The sequence below is a fragment of the Microchirus variegatus genome (genome assembly GCF_963457635.1).
Source record: "Microchirus variegatus genome assembly, chromosome: 6".
Taxonomy (NCBI): domain Eukaryota; kingdom Metazoa; phylum Chordata; class Actinopteri; order Pleuronectiformes; family Soleidae; genus Microchirus; species Microchirus variegatus.
The window spans coordinates 8,899,643-8,906,870 of record NC_139807.1 but is presented as its reverse complement, the minus strand read 5'-3'; positions in this window follow the sequence as shown (position 1 = coordinate 8,906,870).

Here is a 7,228-nt window from a genome sequence, read left to right as displayed (position 1 = left end):
GTTAAGGAAACTATGAGGAGAAATGCTCTTAATCACATTGTCAAGTGGTCAAGACGGTGGAGACATTTCGAGAGAAGAACAAACTCCAAATGTGCTAAACGATCGTGTCCGAGTCGGTGTTCAATCCAAAATGGCGGCCTTCCTGTTGGGTTGAGACCACAGGCCCACATTTACTTGTTTGACCGCCCCAACCTAATGAACGTGTGTGTCTACTAACGTTCACGTACTAAAGCCTGACACCGAATGATCTAATAGAAGCTTTTTGTTGCGTCAGTTTTTAGCCCACGCCTTTTCACACGTAGATTTTCTCCAGGATCAATGCGGCTGCAGATTTTTGGGGTATGTTCATGTGCTCAAAAATGTGATTCATTTGGAGGAATAATGGTAATAATAATAATAATAATAAGAATAACACCTTAATCATGACACGGACCAGTGTCTACACAGTGAATGAGTGTTTAGTTCCTGCAGGCATTGCACAACTGTACTGCATATTATGTATTTACATAGTTATCTCTTTATTTATTGTTATTTTATTTATTTATTTATGGTAATTTAAGTCTCGGTTAGCGGAGCCTGGAGCAATTTTATCTCACTGTTGAAAACTTAGAACAGATGTATACTATACTATACTCAATGTGAAAGTAAATATCATAACAAGCGACGGTGGATCAATCAACTCCTCGCGACCTGGTTTTATTTGTTTTTAATTTATCCACGCTACTAAGCCAAATATAGAGAAAATGGAGATATTTATTCAGGACAATCAGAAAAATAAAGGATTGAGGAATCAAGTGTAGTTGAAAAACTATTCATTTTGTTTATTAATATGATTACGTTCTATTTTCTATCTTTCTGTATAGTTGTGGTGCAAGTCCTTTTTTAATACCTTCCTGTGCTCCATACTCTGTATCCTGCCAGTACAATACAGCAAGGTGACAATTTATGACGCATTTTCAAGAAGTCATGCGTCTGTGACCAGTATTTTTATCTGAGAACTAAAAACTTCCAGAAATGGAACAATAATATCCTCTACTGAGCAGAAACTGTAGCAGAATAACTTTTAATCACTGTGGAAGTGTACTGCTAATCTGTATTTTATTGTTTTCACATAGATGTTTATATAAACCTGTCTGAACAGGTCAAAAAAAGACAGAAACACAGGTGTAAATAACGAAATTAGCGATGGCTGAGGATACCTTCATCTTCAACTGCAAAACAAACACACCAGTGGCTACAAGTACAAACACGAGACTAAGTATTTTCTTTAAAAAGCATTTCCATTCTTTTCAATTACTTTTATGTTAATGTTATTATGTGCTTTAAAGCTCTTTATGTTGTTGAGGGTTAAAGGTAAAAAGCATGTGTCCACTCACTACACGTAAACACACAAATCAGACTCTTAATAACAGGACCTCATGGTTCCGTCCCTGAACTGTTCCCCCCGTCTGATCCCGTTTGTTGGTTTAGATCCTCGGTTTAAAAAAAAACAAAAAAAACACAAAACAGCCTCAGCTATGAGAACAGGCAGCCAGGAAGCCGAGAGGCGGTTCCTGAATTTTGGGTGACTTACTCTCACGCAACACATGTGGCGGCCGGTCCTTGGGAGGCAGAGGGGTCCTCCCCTGCAGGTCAGGTTACCCAGAGCAGCCAAGGGATAACCACTACCATCTGGGCTCACCTTCCATGTTCACTGCCGCTCCAGGTCTGAATGGCTTCCACATGGCGCCCCGCCATCTCAGACATAACCTCTGCAATGCATAAACACACAGAGATATGCATTCAGAAAACACCGAAAGACTGACATACACATGCCATGCACACGGAAGACGATATATAAAAGCACTAGTGCACAATATATGCAGATGTAGCAGTTAAAGTGATCTCAACTTCATTTATATAGCATTTTATGAAACTGCAATGCATACAAGGACGACCTCACTGCAGAGTCAGCCCAAGGCACGAGCAAACTAAGCAGCTGCTTGGAGGCCCCTGATCGCCCCAAAAATGATGTGCATGATAGCATATTAAATAAATCTTAACATCTAGTTAGATACCAAAATAGTGTTGGAGCATTATTATGTTATGTGGTTTATTTTGAAGTTGAACATTTGGTCATTTAGTATACATCTGTTCTAAGTTTGTTTTTTTTAAGCAGTCATTAAACTGATTTACTTGTGTCAATCAAGTTCAGCATCACCACACTACAAAAGTGCAAATTAATACTTTTTGGGGTTTTACTGCCCCCTAATGTTGAAAAAATATAACAAGAGTGACACTGGTTTGGTGTAAATAACACAGTGTTATATTTGTCTCAAAAATAGTCAAGCACTCACTACTCTGAGGTGGTGGGAGGGGGGGCCCGAATCCCCATACAGGCTTGGGCCGGCGCTGAAAAAGAAAGTTAGTGCTGGCCCTTGCAACCACTATGCTGCCAGCAGGTGGCGCTATGCCCTTGATTTAGTTTCTGGTGATTTCATGGCTGTGTCTCTTGTGTCACATACAAAGTTTTGAGCCAATCGGTCAATGCACGGCGAAGTTACATGGCACTTCCTGTTTTGTGGCGAATGGACGAAAAACAGCAAAATCCCGGTGGCTTCCACGGCCATACCCCTTTTGACAGCTTTTCATCTTCGATGTGTCTAGTAGAAAAGGATGTTAGTTTTTATATGTTGGTATGATTATCGCACCCAGACAAGTTCGTTCATGTAATAAACGTGCAAAATTGCCAAAGAGGGATGCCAAATTCAAAATGTCGGACTTCCGCTTGAGTTGAGGCCATGGTCCCGATGGACATTTTTGCACCATTTTTACCTATTTTATATAACATTTTCACTAGCTCTGCCCAAAACTGAATCAATTCCTGGAATTCCAACAAGTCGGGCCTTAATAAAACGCACAAAAACCAAGCGACAGAGTGAGCGTTTAGTCACCTAATATAAAAGGGTATGAAAAATATGATGAGAAACATGTCACACGATTGCTTTCCAGCGTCATAACTGCACAAAACGAGCAAAGTGCACGCCCACGACAAACATGCATGTACCTACGCTGTCACGGTGAGCAACACTACACAAAAGTGAAACCACATGCACATGCAGATGCACATGTAGAGCTGCCTGGATTTGAATGGAGGGTTGGGGAGGGGGGGGGAGAGAGAGAGAGAGAGAGAGAGAGTGTGTGGGGGCTTCAATCAGGAAATTCACCTCCGGGGGTTTTTCATCTATAAGCAGCCAGACTGGCCAGTGCTGCTGCATGCTCCTCTCCCTGCTTCACACACACACACCCCGACACACACAGACACACACACACACAATGAATCACTCAGACAGCCCTGTGCTTGAAAGCCTCAATCCACTGTCAATAAAGCTAATGCTATCACAGCTTCTCTGTGTGAAAAGTAATCTGTTAAATGGTTTTGTATGTGCAGCGTGCGGAGAGAAATGACAAACATACCATCAACAATAACAGTTACCTGTTTAAATATTGTGTCATGACAACGTCGTGTTTATCCTACAGCTGCTTTAATTGAATTTAAAAAATAACAATATATATCTACAGCGCGTATGAGGAGAAAATATAGGGATAAATTGAGCCTAAAGGAGAAAATAATAAGCAAGAAGCTGGTTTGACCTCAAATTAACACCACTCTCTGTACATTGCATATTAAACTTTGTGGTTTACCATGTTCTAATGATCAAATAAAGACCAAAAAGGGGAAACATTATGCTGCCTGTACAGTATGTATGTAAGCCAGCAGGTAGTAACCTTGAAGATTTATGATTTTTGGATTTTGCAAACATCTCTGGAGCCAGACAGACTCTTTCCATCATCACTCTGCACAGAACTGTGATTTTGGCTGTTTTTCTCAATAACATTAAAAGATAATATGTGACTGCGTGGTCTTAGGGTGAAGAGAAAGGCGGTTACAGTGTGGTCACACTCTGTAAGAACTCCATAATTCCATGTGCAGAAAACACTCTTTTGTGCTGTATTTAACATAATAGGCTGCACAGAGGGGGAATTCAAACATTAGCGACACTTGTGACAGGATTAATTAAAAAAGACGGGGGATGGGGTAAGAGGAGAGAGCCAATTTGTTTAAGTATAATACATTTTTCAGTTCCATATAATGTGAAAGTAAATATCATAACAAGCGACGGTGGATCAATCAACTCCTCGCGACCTGGTTTTATTTGTTTTTAATTTATCCACGCTACTAAGCCAAATATAGAGAAAATGGAGATATTTATTCAGGACAATCAGAAAAATAAAGGATTGAGGAATCAAGTGTAGTTGAAAAACTATTCATTTTGTTTATTAATATGATTACGTTCTATTTTCTATCTTTCTGTATAGTTGTGGTGCAAGTCCTTTTTTAATACCTTCCTGTGCTCCATACTCTGTATCCTGCCAGTACAATACAGCAAGGTGACAATTTATGACGCATTTTCAAGAAGTCATGCGTCTGTGACCAGTATTTTTATCTGAGAACTAAAAACTTCCAGAAATGGAACAATAATATCCTCTACTGAGCAGAAACTGTAGCAGAATAACTTTTAATCACTGTGGAAGTGTACTGCTAATCTGTATTTTATTGTTTTCACATAGATGTTTATATAAACCTGTCTGAACAGGTCAAAAAAAGACAGAAACACAGGTGTAAATAACGAAATTAGCGATGGCTGAGTGCCATTTGGCTTCCACAGTTTCAGGGTGGTGAATAATTTCCTGACTTAAATGAACTGAACAGAGCTTTCATTCATGTGATTAGTGACATTTGTGGGTTTTCCGAGTAAAACGTGTGCATGCTAATTTATATAATCTTGAAAACGATTGAAACTGCAGCTGCACGCATAAAATATAGGCATTAATGTGTTGTAACCAGTGCAGCGGGAAAATGGAAAATACTTTGACATGACGCAAAGAAGAGAAGCAGTTTTGTGGGATTTTTCAAACCACATACAATTCTGAAAGGCAGTAGATTATGGACAAAATCCAAAATTGCGGACTCCCTGTTCGACATGGCCAAAGACTCAAAATTACTTTTTTGTGCGCCTTGGCACGACACATCTTCACACCAAGTTTCAAATGCCTACCTCACTCCTGCTGCGTGCTATTCCTGAAAACATGCGTTTGCTGCTGGGACCAATGTCAGATTATAATCTCTGCATGTCCTGATGGTCACGCTCCAGCTTCAGGAACCTCAAAGGTGCTCTAAAAATAAGACAAAGCATAATCAGATAATGTGATGTGACCTGATATATATCAAAGGTCATGAGAATGAGAACTGGCACAGTTAACGAAACATAACTATTCCCATGCGGTTATTATCACATTCTCTCAGCTGAAAACCGTATCAAAACACACATCAAGATGTTCTCCTCATATTCCCAGTGGTCCCCCGTCGACCTGATGCGACTCTTCGCTTGTGACTGAGACATCAGATTATTTAAATCACTTATCCTCCGTTTAGGGGCCCGCTCACAGTCGAGCCTGTGCTGATGGGATGTGAAAAGCATACATACATATGTACAGCTGCAGCTTTAAAGAAGAGCAAGCCCCGGATAAATTCTCTTTAGCGCCCCGCTGCACCTGTGACACACAAATAATTTGCCTCCTCATAGGTTTACATCGCAGGGAAACAATAGTGGTGACAACTTATCTGCCTGAGTGGAAGCGGGAAGAGACGACACGCGCTCTCTGTGTCTCAGCGGTAATCTTTGATCAGTTGAAACGCTCTCTGTGATAAACATTGACTTGATCCCCATGGGCAATCACTCTATAGTGCTGGCATCATGGGAGGTAATGTATGCATAGACATGTTGAATTTGCCTCAGGCCCCTTGTACACACACACACACACACACACACACAAACACACACATACACACAGTGAGATGAATTGCTATGCCACCTAGAATAAATACATATCAGCAACAGTGAGCCGGGGTGCTTTGCTCTTTCCTATTAATCCCAGGCATGGTGATTTATTGCAGTGTGCTTGTCAACAGCCATATAGTCCCCTGGAACTGTGGCCCGGCCAGGAGAAATAGTGGAGTTTAAGACTACGGCCCAGCAGCTGCCCTGTAGTCTGTTCATGTGCATGCTGCTCCACACCGAGGGTGAATAAATATACGGCTCGGCTTGGCTGAACAACATTTTGTGCAAAGACAGGATAGGTAGGGGCTGTAAAATAATCTATTCGTCATAATAATCCAACTTTTAAATTGATGTCTTCCCAGATGTCGCTGCTGTGGAGATTTGCATTTTCCAAGGTGAAAAGGCCCGGACGCTCGGCAATCAGCGGCGGTGGCGCAGCAGCAGCAGCAGCGTGAATACTAAAGAGCTCGGCTCCAACTTTGTGCGTTTATGTTTTTTTTTTTTAACAGTGTATGTAGTGTTCATCTGCCGAGTATTAACTCCCACTTGATTAAAGCCACTTCCACTGGAAAACACACACACACTCACACACACACACACACACACACACACACACACACACACACACACACACACACACACAGAGGTGCAGTGCAGTGAAGTGCAGAAGACTTATTAAAGAGCTCCATCTAGTGGCTGTTACAAATACTCACTGGAAACACTAAATTAGGGCTGCAACTGCTCATTTTCATTATTGATTAAGCAGTTGAATGGATTTTTGACTAATTATTAAGATGTTTGGTGCATAAAATGACGGGAAAAAAACAGGGATAGTGTCTTTAACACCTGAAAACAGCAATGTCCTCAAACGTCTTGTAGTGCAAAACACCAGAAAATATTCACATTTAACAGGCTGAAATGAGAGAACTTATAATTTTCAGTCATGGCTAAGCAATAGAATGGGTTTTAAATTAATCAATGAGATGTCTGGTACATAAAATGAAAGAAAAAAACTGTGAAAGTGTTTTCCACACCTCAAAAACACGTCCTCAAGCCTTGTGGTGTCCACAAACCAAATACAGCCAGTTAACTGTTATAGAAGAGAAAAGAAACCAGAAAGTACCAGAGAACTAATCATTTTCATTCTTGACTAAACAGTGAATTTTTTTTTTTTTAATTAATTAATGAGATGTTTGGTTCATAAAATGACACAAACAGTGTTTTCCACACCTCAAAGCAACAATGTCTTGTAGTGTCCATAAAACAAATACAGCTAACTCTATAAAACTCATAAAATATCAAAGAAACCAAAAAAAAATCAAATTTAAGAGGCTAAAAAACTAATT